This window comes from Amphiprion ocellaris, chromosome 24 (assembly GCF_022539595.1).
Source record: "Amphiprion ocellaris isolate individual 3 ecotype Okinawa chromosome 24, ASM2253959v1, whole genome shotgun sequence".
Taxonomy (NCBI): Eukaryota; Metazoa; Chordata; class Actinopteri; family Pomacentridae; genus Amphiprion; species Amphiprion ocellaris.
The window spans coordinates 1,742,804-1,767,423 of NC_072789.1; the positions used below are offsets into that span (position 1 = coordinate 1,742,804).

Here is a 24,620-nt window from a genome sequence, read left to right on the forward strand (position 1 = left end):
CATCCAGACAATTTCATGTCTTCCATGAAAACTCCCACTTGAATCCATGTGCTAACATAACTGCACAAGGGTTTTCTAATCATCAATGAGCCTTTCAACACCATTAGCTAACACAATGTAGCATTAGAACACAGGAGTGATGGTTGCTGGAAATGGACCTCTGTACCCCTATGGAGATATTCCATTAAACATTTCCAGCTACAATAGTCATTTACCACATTAACAATGTCTAGACTGGATTTATCATTCATTTAATGTTATCTTCATTGGACAAAACTGCCTTTCTTTCAAAAATAAGGACATTTCTAAGTGACTCCAAACTTTTGAACTGTAGTTTAAGTAAATTTTTTCATGCACGTAGCTCAAATCATTGACAGTAAAGTGTTTTCTGGATCAAATGCCCTAACAAGATTGACCCTGTTGTGTAGTTTTACATCTATTTTAAACCTAAATGTCCATGACAGTACCACTTTACTTTGATGAGACTGTAACAGGCTAATGAGTCTCACCAATAATAAATATAATCCAGGTTTTGACAAAACAGGAACTAAAGTTTAGGTAAATTTATCATAGATTTTCAGCAAAGATATGGCTACTAAGAGCGCTTGACTAAGATGAAAATTGTTACAGGATATTTAACCAAATATTGGCATTGCTCGTATTTCCAGAAGATGTATGATAAATTTCTGACATAGCCAAATATCCAATCATTTTATCACAGAAAATTGAGAGCTGTAAGACGTTTGAAACCGCTAGACTACGTGTATGTATACGTTTGGTCACAGAAATCACGATATGTTATAATATCTGAGAAATTAAAGCTAAAGTCTAATCAGATTGTTGTGACACTGTTGAAATAATTTAGAATTCTACTTTATTGACACTAAAAATGTCAACACAAGGTAAAATGAATTAAACTGTGATGCCACTAATCCCTAATAAGTAGATATTAAGTCCCTGCTGGTAAAGCAGGACCTGAACAGACTGTTCTTGTTTCTGCTCAGCTAGAAGTCTCTTTCTTGCCACTTCTTCTCCTGCGACTGCTTCTTTCCTCTGTCAGTGTTTGAGGACATCTGACGGTGAAAGTTAAGTGACAGCATCAGACTGTGTGTGTTGTTTACTGGCATACTGCACCGCCTGGAGTAGCACTCAAGATCCTGGCGTAAAGTGTGAAAGACCCCTTTGATTTGTTGCCACGGCTACAAAGACACCGCAACAGGTAGACGCAACCTGTATCATCAACATGTGGTCCAGCCGAGACTGCACCTACATCTTTAAATCAAACACAAGACTTAAGCCAGTAACTTTATTTACATTCAAAGCCGTGCGTTTTCTCTGCAGATAAATATTAGCCGGGAACCCTCGTGTAGATACGAGTCTGCTGGATTTCTGTGATGAAAGTGGGCTTTTATGATCATTTCCTCACTGAGTTCTTACAGACAAACATGAGGAGTATATTTGGGCGGCGTAGATTCAAACTCATCACTCATCACAACCTTAGAAACGATTTCCACAACAGAGAAACAATGCCTGGTTCTGTTCCCAAAGGGGAGAGAGGAACGAACCCTAATGAACGTCGACAGCACAAACTAAAGGTGCATTTGTTCTCCCTTTAGTGTTCCTCATTGTTGAATAATTAAGACCTATTGTTATTTCTCAGCCACCCACTGTAATGATAGCAATAATTCATATTATGCTGATTAGCGCAGCGACGGGGGGGCGTAATGCATTTCCAACGGCACGGTTTTCTCCAGCGTCAGAGGAATTATGTTAATGGAAAGCCGAGGCATGATTCCACAACGAGCTGAGCGTATGAGAAAGGCTAAATGAGCTTCTATAGCAAGGCGAGCCACCGGAGCACGTTTGTAATGAACTAATAAGTATTTCTCCGCATCTGTACAGTCAGCCAATTTGTGAGGTGATTGCTCATCAGCTGCCTCCTCGGAGCGTGTGCTGGCCTGTGCGTCACCACACGTGTGTTTTCACCTGCGTGTTCGAGCCATTCTGGTGCATCAGCGGCTTGGTAATGGAGGTGTTGCAATCACTCAGGGGCCGGGCTGACAGATCGCTGTATCTGGCCTCCAATCAGGTCGTCCGCTGCGTGACACGGCCGAGACATGCCACTCAACTCTGGGGACAGGAAGTTACTCCCAATTACCCAGCATGCACTGCTCCTTGCCTGTTAGCGACAGCGGTGACACGGCTCCATCCAGACTTTGACGTGGCGTTTCCTCTCTCTCTTAACCCCGATGCCAGTGCGATGGTGTGTGCTTTCATTTACCTTTCTGTCTCCACCTGAGCTTTATCAGGCTCAGTAGCAGCAGGACTCTCTGGTAATGTCCATCTGTCTCATCACCATCTTCAACCAGATCTCACTTTTGGAGAGTTGGAAAGATTTATAGATTGAGTGATTTATTCTGGTTATTGATTAATCAATTGTGAAGATTTGCTGCTGCTCTATGCTTTACACACTGCCCATCCAACAAAAAAAGTCCCCACTTGGATTTAACTAAGTAAATAGTTCAGATCCTTCCATTGGATAATTACTGCAGTGATGAGAGGAAACCATCAGATTGAGAGTGAAATGTTGGATGAATGTTAGATGGATTAGAATTAGCAGTTTGGAGTGGATATTCATGATCTTTGAAAATGATATGTGCCATTTACAGGTTCAAATTTCACTTTGTCCATTCTTTTCCAAGAGTGAATGACGAAATCCATTTAAAAAAAAGAAACAGCATCACTACCATGGGGCTAAAGATGCTAAACAATAAATCATAAATGAACAGTAAATAACTTTCTCCATGTTTTGCAGGCAATCTTGAAGTTTATTGTGCCACATTTTGTCGATTAGAAAATTACCAGTGAGTGACTACAGCTGTCAGAGATGATTCACGAGCATGTAAAATCTCTGTTTAATGCTCGCCATACAGCATATGGTAAAGTGTCTATAAAACATGAGAGCAATGACTCAGTGGAAGGAGGAGTGATTTCAGACACAGTTTTAGTTTCTACCAGAGCTGGAAGATATCCAGAAATGAAAGCCACATTAATTCTGCCAGGTCTGTCTGTTGAAACGTTTCCTTTTGAGAGTATCTGAATTAAACTCCTACTATCTGAACCCAGTGCCTTCCTGGAGGCAAAAGAAAACCTGTTTTGAAATTAGCAGGCGCAGCATCTGCCACAGAAGATTATTAATCAAGTGAGAAACCCAATTTGATACGAGAGAATTTCATTTGACCTTTCCCGGGCGTAAGTGGGACTTGAATGATAAGTTCTCATGAAAGAGCATACATCAATAGATTCCCCACCTTCTCCGGCTGTTTTTTGCCACCGTTAGGAGATAGTGGCGGCGGCTGCAGAATACTGATGAGCCATCAGCTGATTACGCTTAAAACTCACGTCAAGATACATTTCAGTTGAGTTTCCATGAAGGGAAGTAGATGTGTGTGGACTATTCAGAGTGCTGAGTCATTGCTCTGTTTCCTGACAGAATGGGTCCATCTCCTGAGTAAATTACACTTTATTTATTCATATTAAAGAGATTCACAATTATGTTTCATCCCCAAGAAAACATGTTTTATTACTTCACCAAAGAACGGCTGAGTTATGTGACGATCGGCGTACGTTTGTTCGTCAGTCTGTCTGTCTGTTAGCAACATTACTCAAAAACAGACCAACGGATTCAAATGAAATTTTCAGGGAAGGTCAGAAATGACACAAGGACCAAGTGATTATATTTTGGCAGTGATGCAGCTTATAGTCTGGATCAGAAAAGAAATATCTCTCATGATTATCTCAACTTAATAAAAAGAACACAATCAAAACTATTCTTAAATATGCAAATTTTATTATTGTTTAGCTAATTAGAAGGTGGTTGTTACTAAATTCAGACGGTTATTTAGTTGACATTTTAGTGATATCCAGTCATTTTTTATGAATAAATGATTGTTTAGCTAATTAGAAGGTGGTTGTTATTCAATTTAGACAGTTGTTTTGTTGACATTTTAGTGATATCCAGTCATTTTTTATTAGTAAATGATTGTTTCCATAATAAATAATTATGGAATTTGTGAAGACATGATCATAATGAACATAAAAAAAAAACATGAGTTTTTTTGACTTTTAATAAAAATGTATGCAGATATATCCCATGGACTTCAAAAGTCCCTCAATTATATATTGACCCAGACAATTTTCTTGTCATTTTGGACAAATTTTATGTCAGCTTGGATCTTTTCTTGTCATTTTGGATCATTTTTGTGTCTTTGTGATAATTTGTGAGTCATTTAGGACAAATTTCATGTCATTCTGGGCTAATTTTCCCTAATTATATATCATTTTCAAGGTATTCTGAACAATTTTTGAGTTGTTTTGGAAAATTTTCGAGTTATCTCAACTTAATGAGAAGAACACAATCAAAACTTTTTCTGAATCAGCTCATTTTATTATTATTTAGCTAATTAGAAGGTGATTGTTGTTAAATTGGGACGGTTATTTAATTGACATTTTAGTGATATCCAGTCAATTTTTATTAATAAGTGATTGTTTCCATAATATATAATGATGGAATTTGTGAAGACGTGATCATCATGAACATAAAATGTGAGATATATCCCATGGACTTCAAAAGTCCAGACTGCTTTTCTTGTTTAAAAAGTTAAGATGTAAAAGTCTGGCAGCTATACATACTTTGCGCCTCCTCACAGTGCTTCGAATCTCCTTTCCTTTCCTATATATCTCTCTCTTTCTTGAAGTCTCATCACATCTCCTGACCTGCCTCTGTCTTTTTTTTCTTTCCAGAGATGATATGAAGAGACGGAGGCCATGTTGCGTTGGATGAGAGTCAGCTGTGTCAGGTACGGTTTGCAACACTGACCTCAGCTTCCTGTCCGTTTGTCAAATTGCTGCTAGGTCTGGTGCGCAGGCTATTTCTGCTTTTAAAAGGCCCTGTGTAATAGGTAGGCACAGTGGCCGTGGATCTCACCGGGCTTTCTGCTGGAAGGAAGCCAGAGACTGAGAAGTGAAACAGAAGCCTTGAATAAAAGTTATTGTTGCCTCTGAGGTTCGCCGCGCCAATCTTGCTGTTTAATGAAGCGGAGGCTTATCACTCCTGCATGCAGTTAAGTCTCCTGTGTTCTCTTTGTCTTCAAAGGGAATTACTAAATTAATTATTGAAGGGAAATATGGTGTGTGGTGCATCCTAGTGGTTTATATCAGGGCCTTTCTTAAGTCTTTCCCATTTCCACAGACTGTAGAGTAATAATCATGTGCTGTTTATTTTACATATGGTGTTACATAGAAATATTTTACACAAAAATAACGACACACGAATGTACAATTCTTAAAGTACCAGTAAAATGCACTTTCTCATGTTGGATTGCTGATGCTTTAGCTGTTTTATATATGTATATTTAGATGGTTTATTTCCAGTGCAGCCGTGGGTGATGCTACCAAAAATCAATATCTTGCTAGTAATTAATTTCACAAATGGTTTCAGCGTATGGAGCACCGTTGGTAAACAGCATGTGATGGGATTATGTGTCTGAAAGCTCTGAAATCTGTGATGTTCGGCTGTTTTCTCTTCTTGGACGTGCACTTGTTGTGTTTTATTGAAAAGAATCTGAGTGGTATGTTGATTGTATGTATTTACATGTATTTGACCTATTAAATGTTGTGTTTGCCAAAGATAAAGTAGATCTTCACCAGTGACTTTTGTAAAGATGGATGATGCTGCTTATATGGGTTTCCTGAGGAGTGGTTTTGAAGCTCGGTTTGGTGGCTCAGATCATCTCCATCTTTGCAAAAAATGAGCAAAGAGGTGGAGTTGGTGCAGACCATACAAACGTGTCTGGGTTATGGACTGTAGCTGCTGTTGTTCAGCTAACGCTGGAGGTCCTGGGTGATGATGGGGCCCAGGAAGTGTTGACTGGTGGCTTTGGGGCTGTTTTATGTCAGAAATCTACACTACTGCTCAAAAGTCTGAGGTCACTTAGAAATGTCCTTATTTCAATTTTTTTTCAATGAAGATAACATTAAGTGAATGATAAATCCAGTGTAGACATTGTTAATGTGGTAAATGACTATTCTAGCTGGAAATGTTTCATGGAATATCTCCATAGGGGTACAGAGGAACATTTCCAGCAACCATCACTCCTGTGTTCTAATGCTACATTGTGTTAGCTAATGCTGTTGAAAGGCTCATTGATGATTAGAAAACCCTTGTGCAGTTATGTTAGCACATGAATAAAAGTGGGAGTTTTCATGGAAGACATGAAATTGTCTGGATGACCCCAAACTTTTGAACGGTAATGTAAATCATCTCCATTGTCTTTGGAGTGTTGAGCTCCCAGTTGTTCTGACTGTGCCAGGTCAAATCTATAGGCGGACTCGTCCCACCAGAGATGAGTCAATGAGGATGTTGTCATCAGTGAACTTCAGGAGCTTGACAGACTGGTGGCTGGAGGTGCAGTTGTTGGTTTACCAGTCAGACAGAAAGTCAGTGATCCCCCTGCAGGTAAAACCAGGCAGCTGGGAAATCTCATCCTGCAGCAGAGTTGGGATGATGGTCTTAAACGACCCTCAGTTGTATATTGACCTGGACCATTTTTGAGTCATTTTGGACAATTTTCTTGCCATTTTCAGCAAGTTTTATGTCAGCTTGGATCTTTTCTAGTCATTCTGGATCATTTTTGCATCTTTGGGAGTATTTTCAAGTCATTTAGGACAAATTTCATGTCAGTCTGGACTAATTTTCCGAAATAATGGATCATTTTCGAGTCATTCTGAACAATTTTTGAGTCATTTTGGACAAATTTTGAGTCATCTCAACTTAATAAAATGAACAAAATGAAAACAATTCTTGAATAATCTAATTTTATTATTGTTTAGCTAATTAGAAGGTGGTTGTTATTAAATTCAGATGGTTATTCAGTTGACATATTAGTGATATCCAGTCATTTTTTATTAATAAGTGATTGTTTCCATAATATATAATGATGGAATTTGTAAAGACATGATCATAATTAACATAAAATGCGAGATATATCCCATGGACTTGAAAAATCCCTCAATTATATAGTGGCCTGGACAAGTTTGAGTCATTTTGGACAATTTTCTTGTCATTTTCCACAAGTTTTATTAATTAAACAGATGTAAAGTGGCTTTCTGCTGAGTAGTTCCTGTGCGTTTCCTCTTTAGATTCTCTTTCGTTACACTGAGTCTGCTGTGGAATAACATCCAACCTCTGCACAAACCACACTTTTGTTTTCGTGAACTTCGCTTTAGTCTTTATCCGAACCCGATCACGATACAGGAGAGCTCTCTGCAGCTCTGTTCAGTTCAGAGGAAGCAAGACTCCAGCCAGGACATGAGTGGGATCTGGTGGAGTTTGGACCAGAGTTGGGTAGAGTGTACTTTTACTGCCATTGATCTACGTCCAGTGGTTTGAACGGACTCCAACCAATCAAGAATCAAGAATCTTTATTGTCATTGTGTTTCCACACAGCGAAATGACGATTGGTGACTCCCAGCTATGTATAAAAAATAGAAAAAGGCACGCTATGTATAAATAAAATTTTAAAAAATACTTAAAAGATATAAACCACCACAGGAGAAACAGCTTTGAGTGAAAATAAGACTTTCCGTTGATCTGTACTTGTTTCCTTGACTAGTCCTCTTATCGTTATAGAACGCTCTTATTATTTGTTATTATTCTTCGGCTCTTATCTGCTGCATGCTTTCAGTCCTGTGAAGCTCGGGGCAGCTTGGGTTGTTTCTGTCTGTGTTTAGGTTGGATGTTGCTTTTTTAAAATGATTTATCCGTCAGATTTGGGCCGTTTTTCTACAGGTCTCTCTCAGACTGTGGACCTTTGCTGTATGCTGATGTTAACAATTTTTTTGACACCTCACTAAAGATATACCATCTTTTTACTTACTGTCAGTTTATAGACCTGCTTGGCTCTTGGCAGAGGTGTGTGATCAGGCCTTTTTTTTTGTCTGTTTGGCGCTAAAGCTACCCAACTGAATGAAACTTGGCAAAAACGTGGAGCAGGAGCACAGGAAGAACCCATTAAACTTTGGGATGGCTCCAGACTACTTTCCTGAAAACTACAAGATAGGACTCTCCAAACATGCCTCCACTTTGTAACTCTGTCATGATGCACGTTTGGAATCGACCCGATAGCACAGCTGAGCACCGTCAGGACATCAAAGAGGACTATGAGATGAACGAAAAGCGAATACAAGTCATGACTGATGTATGACCTCCGGCTCAAAGGACCAGAAATGTCAGGAAAATTCTTCAGTGGAGTCCTGACTTCTCCAAAATTCTCTCAGGTTAAAGCAGAACAGAACACAGTCTGGACAAGCGGCTGACCAAGACGAGAAACAGTGTAGCTTTTATACAGGGAAATAAGCATGAGTTACACATCTTCTTCAGCTACTTAAGCTCCATAACATTGCTTCCTACATTTCCCATACTGCAACTCTGCAGCGTGTTAAGCAAACAACTGCCTCTCAAACATCTTGCACAGTTTGTTTCCAAGGATTTATGTCGAAAAAAGCTGTAATTTCTCCGTTACAGGGGATCCTCGGTTTACGACGTCCTCGACCTACAGCGTTTTGTCGTTACGTGGAACTAGTTGATGAGAGGAACGGACAAATAGGTCGTCACGCATCACTATAAGATGGTTTTGTTTCCATTCTCTGGTTGTACACCATCTTGGATTGTGCTACATTCACTAACTTTTTGCCCTTCATTATGGCTCCCAGCGTAAGTCAGACTCTTCTGATGTCAAAGAAAATGGTGATGGTCGAAGCTGCAACTGTCCTACTAGTTAAACTCCTGCTGCAAAATGAATCACGAGTCATGACAAACTTCACTTCTTTACTGTGGCTCTTGATACACACTCCAGAGTGAAAACTGCAACAAAAACAGAATAAAACAACATAAATAAATGTAAATAATCCTTTTAACACAACCAGTCAGTCCAAAGATGAAGCTAAAACGACGTTGCCTGTGTGGAGTTTACTAAGTATAGTGCATCCAGAAAAGCAGGTACATGTGAAAAGCTAAACATCAAAATAACGGACAGGAAGGGACAACTGTCAACAAACAACTTCAAAATAAAGGCTTTTTAAAAATAAAAGCACATTGATAATTCGGCCTGAAGGGCAACACACCAGGGAAGTGAAATTAGATTTAATAAAACGCTCGGAACAGGAAGAAACACCAACGAACAACGACATTATTAGAACAAGTTGTAAAAACAGCAACATATTCTGTTATCTTCCAGTAAAATGATTCATACATGCATAAAAGGCATTGGTATTCATGATTTTTATGAAGAACTGATCAATATCTTGATGCACGTATTGGCTTTGTTTACATTTTCTCCAGAGTTCCGACTTACGGCTAAAATCAACTTACATCAATCTGTAGGAACAGAACTCTGACGTAAATCGAGGATTATACAGCTGTTTTTATAGGCTCAATAGGAGTATTAACCCTCGTGTCATCCTGCGGGTCAAAATTGACCCGTTTTAAAGCTTGAAAATGTGGGGAAAAAAAATATTTTTACAGAGAAACTTCTGCTGTCCACATTTTCAACATTTATTAGAATTTCTTTTAGCATTTTTTGGTAGAATAATATTGTAAAAAAAAAAAAAAAAAAAAAAAGTTTCTGTAAGAGCATTCACAAAAAATCAACCAAAATCTTAAAGAAAACATAAGAAGTTTTACTGATATATTTTGAATCGCTAGATATTTTTATTCATTTGTTGGCAGATTTTTACTCATTTTTTGAAAATATTTACAAGAATTTTCTTGCCAAATTTGATGGATTTTTTAAAAAATAAAACTTTTAAGGGAAACTTTTAAAGAATTATTGGAATTTTCTGAAGGTTTTGCAAATTTTCAGAAATTTGGGGAATTTTTTTGCTGAATTTTTGCATTTTTTTCAGACAAAGAAACAATATTTTTTGGTACTCGTAAATGAGGACAACAGGAGGGTTAATGTCAGAATGCTATTTCAGCATTAAAGCTGCACGTAGTGATATGTTGCTATTCTATGCAACAGTAATCATACATTTCATTCTCCAAAAGTGGAGGAAAATCTGGCAGTTTGAGCTTCATCTGGAGACAAAATCTGGATAATGACCGCTTAAATAAGACATCAAGAGCAGCCGTCATTCTCCTTGCTCTTTTGCTTCCTCTGCGCTTTTGCTTCTCAGCAGCACACCAGCGTCTGCAGTAGCCTGCAGAGACATAAACGGGTAGTATACATATGTCAGCTGCTCCATGCAGGCTAAAGTTCAAATCCCCTACATGCGTGTGCTCCCATAGCGCCACAGGCAGGGACCGTTTGGAAAGGTCAACTCCTGCACTGCATACATGAAGGAAATATCCCACTTTAACTTCCCCTCTCCATACTGTTGGTAGTCGCTGCTGATCCTTAGTGACTGCTGCTTACTCCCACTCACCTAATCACCGCTCAGCATGCCAAATTAATACATGAATCATATTGCTAATCTGCATAAAATTTGCATTTTCTAGCCTTGAAGAGTGTTTTAATATTATGTAATTTTTAATTGCAGCGGCTCTGATGCGAGACACATTGTGTTTCCAACTGTATTATAATATTCTGAGCTCTAATCGTGCTAAAATTCCAGTTTCTAAACCCATCAATGAAGAGAGCTTTAAGATGAAGATATAATTAGTGGTAGTAACCTAATTGAAATAAAGGAGGTTTGTCCAGGAGGACGGAAACCCATCGGGGTCTGGTGGATGATGAGCGTTTTTTGGAGCGGTTTGTTTTCTGGCTACAGGGAGAGAAAACAAAACTGGGCTTCAAAGCAGTGTCTAATCACTTACTACAGAGGGCCGGCTGGAGTTTCTGCTCCACACAAGTTCTACTGTAAAACGCAAACAGGAAATGTGAATGCATGGGTGATTCATGTGCAGCCTCTCAGTGAAATGTTTAGTGAAGGGGACTGAATGTGATGATGGGCCTCGGGGAGGAACAGTCTTTATCTCTGAGGCTTCTTTGAACCGCTTCATCTATTTCTCAGATCAGGACTGAGGGAGTTGCTGGGAATTCACCATGAATCTGTGCAGACTGTTAACAGGGAGCCCGTTTTCAGATCTAAAACTCACATTCTCCATATATTCAATCAACCCTCCAGATCACTTTCTTGGCAAGTGGGAGGATTTGATTTCTTTCACTCGTATATCCATCCATCCATCCATCCATCCATCCATCCATGAGACACACTACACGAAACAAAACAAGAGAGAAAAAATTTACACAAACAACACAAAAAAAATGACAAAAACGAGAAACAAGACAATAGAAACATGAGACAGATGATGAGTCAGACCCAAAAAAAGACAAAAAATTGCAAGACTGAGATACAAAGTAACAGAAGAACAATGATGAAGGTCTTAAATTATTTTACATTTATAGTTTTACATATTTAGCTCTGCAATTTTTACACTTTACAGAATCGTTCAGTGGGCCGGATTGGACCCTCTGGAGGGCCGGTTTTAGCCCATGGACCACATGTTGGACACCCCTGGTCTATATGTTCAATCAACCCTTGAGATCACTTTCTTGGCAAGTGGGAGGATTTGATTTCTTTCGCTCTTATATCTTTATTAAAATACACAAAAAGGCTGTCAGATTCTATCTAACGCACAGTGGTAGTTTTAGTAAAGATTTTGTGGCTCTTGTTCTCACTGTTCCATCCACAAAGAGCTGATTTTAGTCCGTTAACGTCTTGTTTTGATTTGTACCAAGCACAAAAATATCGCCTTTGCTTTCATCATAACGTCGGGCATTAAATTAATATAAATTTCAGCAGTTGATGCATTCATTGCTCGCCCGGTCCAAGTGCTAGTCCAGCACATCAGCAGTGAGTTAATTGAACGGTACACGCCAACGATCCAGCTGCAGGCGCTATATGCATAACTTCATCATCATTTATCAAAGACACCTCAGCGGGCACTTCATCATGTCTCCACACCAATTTCTCCATCCTTTTCTCTATGAATACATTACGCTACGCGCTCATACGTCTTCCCTAGCCGTCCTTGCTCAGACCTCGTCGCCCCAGAATAAAGTGCGTACGCAGGACGCCATTTGTCAGCTTCCTAAACCGCAGCCAACCACGGTGAGATATCGACCCGGGCCCGGCCTATGGCACTGATGTATCTGTGAGATATCAGGGAGCACAATGTTGAATACAGTCGTGGAGAAGCTTCCCAAGATTAACGTCTCGGCGCAGCGGTTGTAAGTCATTAGTGGATTCTGCTGATCAATCACAGCTGAATTATTGTGGGTCATTAGGAGTGTAAACCCTGAATGCTGGCCTCAGGGGGAAATCCATTCTGGCTCAGTGGGAGGTGAAGGGCTGATGAGTGGGAGAGGATGTGGGTGCAGACCTTAAACTGTAGGAACCCTCCATGACAAATTAATAGTCAATGAAACTGGTAGTTTATCCCCAAAGATAGGAGAGTTCCCTGTAAATCAGGGGTGTCCAACATGAGGCCCGCGGGCCAAAAGCGGTCCTCCAGAGGGTCCAATCCGGCCCTCAAAGTGTAAAAATTACAGAGAAGACATTAACTGCAGATTGTAAATTAGTAAAACTATAAATTTTAAATAATTTCGGGACCATGACAAGTTGTTTTGATCATAAAGTGAAATACTAGATTGTTCATTGTTCTGTCATTTTGCGTCTCATTTTTCTCACATTTTGTATTTTTTTTGTTGGTTTTTTTGTCTTTTTTTTTGTCCGACTTTTATCGTTTGTCTCATGTTTTTGTTTTTTGTTTCTCGTTTTTGGTGTTTTGTGTTCCTTTTTGTCTCGTTTGTGTTGTTTATTTTTTGTCTTTTTGTTTAACGCATTTGTCATTTCTTCTCGTTTTTGTCGTTTGTCCATTGTTTTGTTGCTTTGTAAATTTTTTTGTCTAATTTTTGTCTTTTTTGTGTCATTTCTCATTTCTGTTTTTGTAGTCATTTTTTGACTGACTTTTGTCGGTTTTATCATAAAGTAAAATACTATATCATTCAGTTCCAGATAGCTGTGACTAAATGTTGTGTTCCTTTGTAGACACTGTGATCTGGAAGTTGTAATGTGGAAATGATAAACTGAGGCTGAATGTTGTTGAAATTGAATTTATTTTTCTGAAGAAATTTCAGGTTGTTCACGATGTTTTGTGAAAAGATAATTCCTTAAATGTGAATATTTTCAGAATGTACTTTTTTGCACTAAAACAAAGGAGTTGTGGTCATTTACAGGTTATTATACTGTGATTTTACTGGTCACTGGAGATCAGATTGGGCTGAATGTGGAACCTGAACTATGATGAGTTTGACACTCCTGCTGTAAAACATCCTTTATTTTAATTTATACTGTGTTAACAATGTGAGCTTCTGTGGTTACATTAAATGAGCTGTACTTGAACTGCCGGCTGATTCACAAACACACACAGATGGACCGCACAATTTGAAAGCAGTAATAAAAGCGTTAAGCCTTTATTGCACGCCTGACTTGCTCGCTGACTGGCATTGTTTGGCATTATTCCTTTTCGAGGGCTCTATTTGTGACTATGGGAACAGCAATAAGGCCTCTTAAAGTGTCTTCAGATCAATGAAGTGAGTCTTTTATAAGCTTTCCAAACATCGCAGCGGGAAAGGGCAATCTCAGAAGATTATACTTGTCAGATTAAATGAAAGTGTGGTGGGGTTTCAATTGGCGAGCAGCGAGAGACTCCCGACTGGAACAATAACGTCTTTGAAAACAGAAGCCGGGGTGTGGATGCAGGTTTTGGCTGGCCGTGTGTGAGGTGGTTTCAAATGCATGTGGGCTCGGTAGGATAAAGGAATGATTAATCCAAGCTGTGGCTGTTTGTTTTATCTCACAGCAGCCTTAGGGCACCTCCTCACCTCTCTTTCTGCTGATTTACAAGATTTCAGATCTCATCCGGGATCCACCATGCAGGGGTTAAGTAGGACATTTAAATTGGGTTTTCATTCAGCTTGTTGATGAGTAGAGTTTGCTGTCAGGAGAACTCAGGTAGTATCAAGTAAAATGCCACCAATGTCACCCAGTGTGTGTCCACTGTACTATCCTGTCAAAGGCGAAGCCATGTGGACATTAAAGTCTAACTGGTTGCTGGAAATGTTCCTCTGTACCCCTATGGAGATATTCCATGAAACATTTCCAGCTAGAATAGTCATTTACCACATTAACATTGTATACACTGGATTTATCATTCATTTAATGTTATCTTCAATGAAAAAAACTGCTTTTGAACGGTAGTGTTTGTACAGTAAAAGCTGAGCTGAGATAGTAGCATTTTTCAAACAAGGATAAAACCATTTTTTGGAGACATGTATGGACTTCAAGCCTCTGGGTGGACATAAAATAATCCATTCAAAGCTGGAGTTTTGCTAATTTAGTTTCATAACACTGGTGGCCCCTGAACACTGACTGCTCTGCTCATCCTGTATTACAGAAAGATGGATTTAGCTAGCATTAGCCGGCTCTGATCCAGGGGTCCGGTGGGATTCGGGGACTACAGAGGGGAGGGTGCAAATCACAGCTGAGACAAAGCAACCGTTACCGTCACCCCCGAGCCGGGTAGTAGCCTGTGTGGGCGTTGGAGCAGCGCTGATATTACAAACTGTTTTTAGTGTCCGCCCACGCAGATGCTGCAACAATCAAATTATAGTACAGACATCATCATCAGAATTGGACGGCAGCCGGGTTATGGGAATGGAAAGTACGATTTTGACCAAGCAACTTGATTTGTTCTTGCTCAGTCTGTATTTATTTCACATTTTAATGGGTTCTGTGAAGGTGTGAGCAGTGCTGATGGTGTAGTTCCCATCAGCTCTGACCCATCGGTGCCTGGATGTTATGTCTAATGACCAGAAGTTGACAGCAGACTTTTTTGGGACATGTGGAACTTGGGAGCTCCAATGCTTGATCAGATTGAGATTGTTGTGACTCAGTCTGCCAGCTAAGAGCCAGTGATGATCAGGCAGCTTTGTCAAACATATAGTCAAAAATCAATTCCTCAATCAAACCTTGGAGTGTTCAAAATAATCTCAAGAAAGAGTCTTCAATCAGTCTTCAGAGTCTGATGTGAATGATGTTTATTCAATAAAGAGGCTCGAAGAACAAACATGAGCAAAATCTCAAGATTTTAATTGACTACACAAAGTGTTATATCGTCTTATATATCTTCTCCTAAGCACTCCCTTCTGCTCTGGGATACCACAACTAGGGCTGCGACTAACGATGAATCGTCTGAGCACGATACGTCATCGAAAGCAGAAGTGAGCGCGCAATGCAACAGAAATCACCGTCCGAGTGGAGCGCTGAACATGGAAGGACATCCGTACTGCATCGTGCATATATTATATATGTACGATACAGCGCGGATGTCTATATATATATATATATATATATATATATATATATATATATATATATATATATATATATATATATATATATACAATATATACAATATATATAATATACAATATATACAATATATATACGATATATTCTTCATTAGTCTTAACCCTTTAACACTCCACCAAGACAAAGGCAATGAAAAATTTTTTTCTTTATATTTCTTATCTCTTTGGGGCACTAATAACAACAATATTTTTTTTTTAAGCAAATAGTCAATTTTAATTAGATTTGCTTAGCTTCACTACCTTTACCATGAAGCTCCAAATGAACCGTTTGGTAGAGCATGTATTGCAAAAATTATTTGACTCTTTTAAATCTTTTTTTTTACATTTCAAATGACACAGTTGTGTTCAGCAACTACTTAGGCACCATAATATGTCAAAAATATTACTTTACATTTGAAAATCACAGCAAACACAGGCCTCATGTGAGGAGTGATTTTGCTCATGCTAACTTCCTGTGAGCAGACTATCTACCTCTGCATGCTATTTCAAAACACAGTGACATCTACTGGACTTTTGTAGTATAATGTACCTCAACTGAGTGGTAGTGATGACTGAACCAGGTGGAATTAAGTAAAACATATTTTTCAGTAAGATATAATGAGTCAAAATGTGCTCTACCAAATGGTTGAGCATAACATTAAAGGGTTAAGACTCAATCAGGATGTATATGATGTAATCGTATCAAAAGGTAGACCTCCTCGTCTTTGTTTCTGCTCGGTTCGCATTATTTCTGCTCAGCTCAGAGTGACCATGGTTCCAACTCACGAGTGCAGACGAACAGAGGACATGAACTTCTGGTCTTAACGCCTTCTATGGGCTCCATGGGGCTCCACATGGGCTCCTTCCGTTGGGTTGCCGCTTTCCACAGGATTATTTCGTGTCGTCGTTCATAACTTCAGTTGACACTTTAGGTCTCCCAATCCTATCTTTGTTAGCTCTTAAATTTGATTCACACATCACATTAAAATGCCACAACAAGATCAGGAGAGTTTGGAGTCCGAGTGACACCTTTATCGAGCTGTTCCTGAGCTGCATTTGTGGTGTTGTGATTGTCCATCTGCGAGTATCATGGTAATCAGGGGTGCGCTTGATCTGCAGCACTGGTTAGGTAGTTAGTTAAAAACAAGCATCTACATAAATGTCAGAAGCCAAGGTTTTCCAGCAGGACACTATATTGTAATGACCTGATCAGTGTTATTCACTTCACCTGTTATTGGGTTTAATGTTGCAGCTGATCAGTGTCGCTTTATCAAACATCAGAGGCGTTTTTTGAAAGCACGAGGCTGAAGAGTGCAGAGCGAAATGGCAAATTTAGTTTCTAATCCTTTCCAGTTCATTACTGAAATGTTCCCTCTCATAAAGCAGAATATCACCTTTTCCTGTGTGGTAGAAATGACCGTTATCTGTTTCCTTCAGGCTGCTTTGACCGTCTCTGCTATCTCTCTGAGCAGGTTAAACAAATCAAAAGCTCTCTTTAGGTGTATCAATGAGATCAATCAATGAGTCTGCTCTTCATTTAGTCGTGTGGAGGCTGCAGTGTTTCACCTTTTACCTTGAATCCAGCGCTGAGGTGAGCTGGATGATTCCTCCTGTGGTTCAAACACTATCACTTCCTGTTTGCCAGGTTAATGTCTTCTAGAGATCGGTGTCGACTCTGGCCTTTGAACCTGGCATCGTACAGCGCCGTTCAGAGCAGTGTTTGAGTGTCTTATTTTGGTGAGTGGTAATGCAGATCCACTTGAGCGGAGAGCGCCGCTTTCCTTGCCAGTCGGAGCATCTCTTGACAAATGAAGGTTTCATGTGAAGTGAAGGTCACGAGCTGTTTTTGTTTTGAAGTTGGTGGAGTGAATCCCCCCTCTCTATTTCACTTTGCTGCTAATTTAAAAGTTTTTGGCTGACACATGCTTGTGAGGAGTCTCCAGCTGTCTGCAGATTTAAGTGCCTCTGCTTTGTTGGAATGTCACAGTTTTGCTCTCACTTGAACTCAGTTTAACCGACACGAACGCAGGTGTTTGCTTTCACGCTCGTACTCGAAACCTAAAGGCAGCAGGATGCTTTGTCTCCTCCTCCACCTCCAACACACACCTCTTCAACAAACACTTTTTAAACCAGGGGTGTCAAACATGCGGCCCACAGGCCAAAACTGGCCCTCCAGAGGGTCCAATCCGGCTCTCCAGAGGGTCCAATCCAGCCCTCAAAGTGGAAAAATTCCAGAGAAGACATTAACTGCATTAACTGTGTCTTGTTTTTGTCATTTTGTGTCTTGTTTTTGTCATTTTGTGTCTTTTTTTTGTCATTTTGTGTCTTGTTTTTGTCATTTTGTGTTTTGTTTTTGTCATTTTGTGTCTTGTTTTTGTTGTTTTGTGTCTTGTTTTTGTCATTTTGTGCCCTGCTTTGTCATTCTGTCTTGTTTTTGTCAGATGATCTTATTACCATAGCAGCTAAGTCTTTCTCAGACTCAAGTTTGTTGTCGTTTTGTTCTGTGTTGTAAAGTTATTAACACAGATGATGATGTGTGGCACTTCTTATTATTTCATAATGAGGAATAATCCTGTTGAATTTGACTTTTGGCTCAGACTCTTTCACTGTATTCATTAAACCAGTGATAACAGATATTGAGCTGTGAGTCTGCAACAGCTGTCATGTCAAAATGCAAACTAGAGGCATATGACTAGTTAAAAACACCATGAGTGGTACCGATACTGGAGACTAACATACGTAAACAGCATCCAGGAGTCCAGAGGGGTAAAAACGTCATAAAAAGCATAAATCCTGATTTGTTTCTAAGACGCATGAAGCCATAAAGCTGGTCTGATGGTCTCTCCAACACTCTGCTGGTGCCTCAACAGCTACTTGTCAGATTCCCATTAAATTGCTTATTGATTGTCCTCGTCCCTGAGGGATCGTTCCCAACGATTTAGCTGATCACCTGACCTTTCCTCAACACCGCTGTCAAGTCGCATTTCCCTCTTAACAACCACGTCCTCCAGCCAGAATCCTCCACCGCTGGTTGGATGTTTGCTATCGATGGATGAACCCAGATGCCTTCAGTGACCTCTGTAATGATTTCAATACTCCAGTGTCCCAAAGTAAGAAGCCCGTTTGATCCTGAAGACGTAATGACCTTTCTGCGAGTGCTTACCAGGGGACAGGAAGTCAGCAGCATGATGTTTGTGGACTTGAATGAACCTTTCAGCCTTCAGGGGACGCTCACTGTGCTTTTCAATGTCAGACTGAAGATATAACAAATAAAAATAAAAGCCTGCCAGTGGTTTATGCACACTGGAGGGGAAAATAATGTTTGATATTGACCATTTACATCGGGGGTGTCCAACATGAGGCCCGTGGGCCAAAACCGGTCCTCCAGAGGGTCCAATCCGGCCCTCAAAGTGTAAAAATTACAGAGAAGACATTAACTGCAGATTGTAAATTAGTAAAACTATGAATGTAAAATAATTTCTAGACCATGACAAGTTGTTTGGATCAGAAAGTAAAATCAGATTTTTTTTGTTACACTTGTCGTTTATCTCTTTTTTTTGTCGCTGTTTCTCGTTTTTGTCGTTTTGTGTTTCCTTTTTGTCTCACTTGTGTTTTTCATCTTATTTTTATCATTTTCTGTTTCGCTTTATTCATTGTTTTGTGCATCGTTTCTGTCATTTTGTGTTTTTTGTTTCGCTTGTGTCGTTTGTCCACTTTTTTGTCGTTTTGTTTCTCGCTTTTGTCATTTTTTTAATGTCATTTGTGTAATTTTTTGTCGTTTTTATCGTTTGTCCATTTTTTTGTCACTTTGTCACCTTTTTGTCTCTTTTTTGTTTTGTTTCGTGTCATTTGTCTATTTTTTTGTCATTTTGTGTCTCATATTTTTAATATTTTGTCTTGTTTATGTTGTTTTTTGGCTGGCTTGCCATTTGTCTCATGTTTTTGTTGTTTTGTTTCCCGTTTTTGTCATTATTTGTAGGTCATTATGCTGTGATTTTACTGGTCTCTGGAGATCAAATTGGACTCAATGTGAACTAAAATGACTTTGACTCCCCTGGTTTATGACCAGGGATCAAGGTCGAAGCGCTTGAAAATGAAAATGTTGCTCCAAAGAGAGACGAGTAGCTGCCTTCAGCCGATGCATATTTTATCCTCTGCTCTTTTTCTGTGCTAAATCTCCTTTGACCACTTACCTCCTGCTTCTCCTCTGACACTCCCAATACTTTCCATTTCCTGAGGTGTTTTCGACACATGCCGTCTCTTTGAACGGCGGCGTTTGATGTCAGAAATGAGCCTGAGAGTGCGGACTGCGAGGCTTCCTCCGTGTCTAAATGCTTTAGTCTTTTGTGTATTCAGTGAGTGATTGCATACTCTTAACTGTGCATGACTTTGATAAAGCTAAACTCAGAGCAGATGAATGGGCCCTCCCTCCACGCACTGACAGCACACTTCATAAGGCGGCTTTTATGCACCACTCGGACTTTTTGGCACAATGGTGTTTTGATGCCGCATAAAATTAGAACTGGGTTCAAAAGGCAGAATTTTCGATGCCCATATATCACATCTGCCTTTGTCAACGGGGTCGTTTTTCATTTTTTTTTTTTACACCCGAAATGCAGAGAGAGGAAGTTCAAAAAGAATAAGGCTGAAAAAATGCAGCGAAAATAAGTAAACATATCGACTGTTACTTTTACATTTTGGAACAGTTCTGTTTTTGCCGCGCTGAGCTGAAGGATACAACCTGAACTTTCCGAGTTCTGCCCAAAAAAACCCTCCATTTCTCCGGTCGTAAGCACTCTGCCACACATGCTCGCTCTGCACCGCGATCCGTGGGAGCGGAGCTTTGTAGCCGTCTCTGGTGGCTCCAAGTGGGCTGCACGGCATACTAAGTACTTTGTGTCGGTGGTATGTTATGTAAAAGTGATTCTAGGGCTAATTTCAGTTTAAAGGGGCAACGCTGCGGCACGGCGGTGGGCTGCATGCAGCACGCTTAGATGAAGGGACTTTTTAGTCTTTTAGATCCAAAGTGGAAAGACGCAAAGTGAGGCATAAATATGAGCTTGTTATGTATGTAAAGAACTAATTTGTAAATCATAGTGTTAACTCACAGTGTCTGGTACTTAGTGGGTCCAAGATACAACTCACAGCAACAAATAATAATAATAATTAGCTAGATACAGACAAGAATAAAGCAACCAGGAGGTTCTTTTGTACCTGGACAGACCAGTCCCTGAACCAAGTCTGTTCACTTCATTCTGCACCAAATACCCCAAAATTAATCCCTCTTGTCCATTTTGTTGTAAAAAGATGAATTATACCACCAACACAGTACCTCAGTCTCTCTAAAATAATAACCTCATATGTTTGAGGCTTCCATAGTTGAATAAATGCGGGTCAACATAGGTCAACATATTGTAGCGATTCTCTGTGATGAATGAGTGAGACTTTATCTGGTTCTCTGCTGGTTTATTGAACCTTCACACAGGCTACTGTGGGCCGTAGCCAACGCCAGAATAACTAGAAAAACCCCATAACTTAGCTCCAGAATTAGCCACTGTTCCCAGCTCTCTCTACTGCTGACTCTCAGCCAATCAGAGGTGAGCTAACTAAACATGGCACGTTCACTGACATTAGGTAAATCTGGAACTGAACAATAAACATTGAACCCTCAACATCAACAACAATATCAGTCCGTTACAATATTCTGTTATCTTCTAGTAAAATGATTCATACATGCATGAAAGTCGTTGGTATTCAGGACTCTTCTGAAGAACTGATTGATATTGTGATGCACGGAACGGCTTTGGTTACATTTTCTCCCGGGTTCCGACTTACGGCAAAAATTGACTTACATCGATCTGTAGGAACGGACCTCTGATGTAAGTTAAGGACCTCCTGTAGTTGTTTTTTGGACAGTTTGGGGATGCTTGTATTGTGTATTTACTATAAATATAGGGGGATATATGACCATTTTGTAAAATATTGTATTGCATCTCCCTGTATCTATTTAATGTTGGTAATTTAGAGGGTAACAATAAATGTTCTTCCCATGATTCTTTGTCAGTTCCTACCTTGAGCAGCGTACACCCAGATGTTCTTAATGATTCAAACCTGTCCGCTTTTAAGTTTTGTAGCTAACGATAAAATTTGGACACGAAGCGTTCCTTCTAGTACCTGAAAGTCATCATTCACGTTCTAAGACGTCAGAAAGAAGTGAAACTGTCCATCACAGTATCTCAGATTTTATACTGAGATTTCTATAAAAAGTAGAAAAATCCTCAAGTTTGACAACACTGGAGCTTTAAGAATGACTCTCACATAAAAAGCGAGTGTGTAATATGAGCTTTAGTAGCCAACTACCCTCGTATATTTACGCACACAAGAAATCTGACCTCATATTGTGGATAGTAAAATAAAACGTCTTTATGTAGGTCAAGCACAGGTCCTAAGTTGCATTTCTATACACCTGTTTTTAGTGCATATTCTGTAAAGAAACCCTGAGTAAAAAGGCTGACTATTACTATCAAAACATCAGAAAAACTTCTTGTAGCATTAAATTAAAGCTAAACAGTTCCCACCGAATGTTTCATTGATAAAAACGCTGCATGGAGGATCCAGTGTTCTGCTGTTTTCTATCCGTACAACTGCGTTTCAGTTATTTTCTGTTTGTGAGCCGCCACAAAAGAGAGGAGTTCAAGGACTCGGCAAGGGCTCAGGTCCCTGGAGGCCCCCCCACCCCCGACAGAGACAGTGATGACGCCTCCTCCCACTCCCACACCTCCACCCACCTTCCTCCTTCCTGTCCTTCATTTTGACACTGAGCAACGAGGCCCGCTCTGACCTTGCTGCTACTTGCAAATGTGCACCTATCCGCTCCGTTCGCAGGAAAAACGCCTGCAGCCGGTGGACTAACACACACCGACAGCCTCACGTGCACACACAGTCATGCACTAACACACACACACACACACACACACACACACACACAGAGTACATCTGCAGTGGGACGCTGTTCCTCATCTCCCCACAGGGGCTCCTATCATCACAAGGTCCAGCAGTCAACATAACCCCTGGACAGCTCTGCCGTTCACCACCCTCCAGCGTCACACCTCCAGCATAATAAGTGTGTGCAGCAGTCTCAGCGTGGCACTGAGTGACCCTGTCCGCCATCAGCACCGTGCCCCCTCCCCTGCTCCCGGGCAACACCAATTTACAATCCGCCCGCCTCGACGCTGCCTCCCAGCCGATGCCGTTCGCCTCGCTGCTTATTTATGACCCCTGGCCCGCCAATGAAGGGCATTATGAACAGGATTACACAGCCAAACGGCTTGGCTCATACCCCACTCTCATTACTCACACCTTGTCCAGGAAGATAGGGGCGGACTCAGACAGGCAGCGAGAGATTATCAAGGTAGCGGACTGCTGGATCAGCCGAGTGTGTGCGCTCTGGCCAGGCGAGGAGCTTCGTCTTTCTAAGGGACGTCTGAAAATGCGCAGTGCAGTCGGGGCTCCCGTCGCCAAGACGGCTGCAATTGAAGTGGAAATGATAAAAGGGGCTCTGGAGTCCCGGCTGCCAGGAGGAAAGACTGAGAGTCCAGAGGGAAGTTAGAGGAGCCGGGGTGGAGGCTGGGAATGATCCAGAGGTGTTCTCACCTTGGAATGTTCCCTCGCCTCGCCTGAGGAACTCATGGAGGGCAGCAAACCTGACAGACAGAGGTGAGAAGCACAAATAAATGCTGGAATTTCTGTTAAAAGCTCCTATGCATAGTGGGTTTAGTTGTATATCCTAAATATATCCATCCATTTATTCTAAAACACATCATGAACATTTAATTTAGGTAAACTAGTGTTCAAAGGTTTGGGGTCACTTAGAAATGTCCTTATTTTTGAAAGAAAAGCAGTTTTATTAAATGAAGATAACATTAAATTAATCAGAAATACGGTGTAGACATTGTTAATGTGGTAAATGACTATTGTAGCTGGAAATGTTTAAAGGAATATCTCCATAGGGGTACAGAGGAACATTTCCAGCAACCATCACTCCTGTGTTCTAATGCTACATTGTGTTAGCTAATGGTGTTGAAAGGCTCATTGATGATTAGAAAACCCTTGTGCAGTTATGTTAGCACATGGAGAAAAGTGGGAGTTTTCATGGAAAACATGACCCCAGACTTTTGAACACTGGTGTAAATCAAGCTGTAACCTTAACTCAGAAGTGTCAAATTCATCTTAGTTCAGGTTCCACATTCAGCCCAATTTGATCTCCAGTGACCAGTAAAATCACAGCATAAGAACCTATAAATAACCACAACTCCAAATATTTCCTTTGTTTTAGAGCAAAGAAAGTACATTCTGAAAATGTTCACATTTAAGGAATTATCTTTTTACAAAACATGAACAACCTGAAATTTGTTAAGAAAAATAAATTCAATTTCATCAACATTCAGCCTCAGTTTATCATTTCCACATTACAACTTTCAGATCACAGAGTGTCGACAAAGGAACACAACATTTAGTCACAGCTATCTGGAGCTGAATGATATAGTATTGTATTTAAAAAAACAAAAAAACAAAGCAAAATATTACAAAAATAAGACAGGCAATGACAAAAGCAAGAAACAAAATGAAGAAAAAAGAGACACGAAAACAAAAAAAACGAGGCAAGGAATTAGACAAAAAGCTATAAAGTGACAAAAAATGGACAAACGGCAAAAACGAGACAAAAAATGACAAAAGCGAGAAACAAAAGGACAAGAACGACACAAAACAATGAATAAAGCAAAACACAAAATCACAAAAATGAGACATAAGCGAGACAAAAAGGAAACACAAAATTACAAAAACAAGAAAACAATAAAAATCAGACATAAAAAGACAAAAAACAACAAAAGCAAGACAAAATATTACAAAAATGAGAGACAAAGCAACAAAAGAACAATTTAGTATTTTACTTTCTGATCAAAACAACTTGTCATGGTCTACAAATGATTTTAAATTTATAGTTTTACTAATTTACAATCTGCAGTTAATGTCTTCTCTGTCATTTTTACACTTTGAGGACCGGGTTGGACCGTCTGGAGGACCACTTTTGGCCCACGGGCCGCATGTTGGACACACCTGCCTTAACTTTATGGCTACATGCATTGT

General features: G+C 40.0%; 1 protein-coding gene across 6 annotated transcripts in view; it reads left to right on the forward strand.

The window, feature by feature from the left end:
- LOC111586178 (beta-1,3-galactosyltransferase 1-like) overlaps positions 1 to 24,620 on the forward strand; it is a 155,964-nt gene that overhangs the window by 70,819 nt on the left and 60,525 nt on the right. For 5 of the 6 annotated variants that reach the window (XM_055008615.1, XM_055008612.1, XM_055008614.1 and 2 more), the window contains one exon: positions 4,804 to 4,859. The gene's annotated coding sequence lies outside the window, so the exon portion shown is untranslated. Of the gene's footprint in view, positions 1 to 4,803; positions 4,860 to 22,618; positions 23,190 to 24,620 lie in introns of those variants that run through there. The other variant, XM_023295870.3, reaches the window with a different exon arrangement.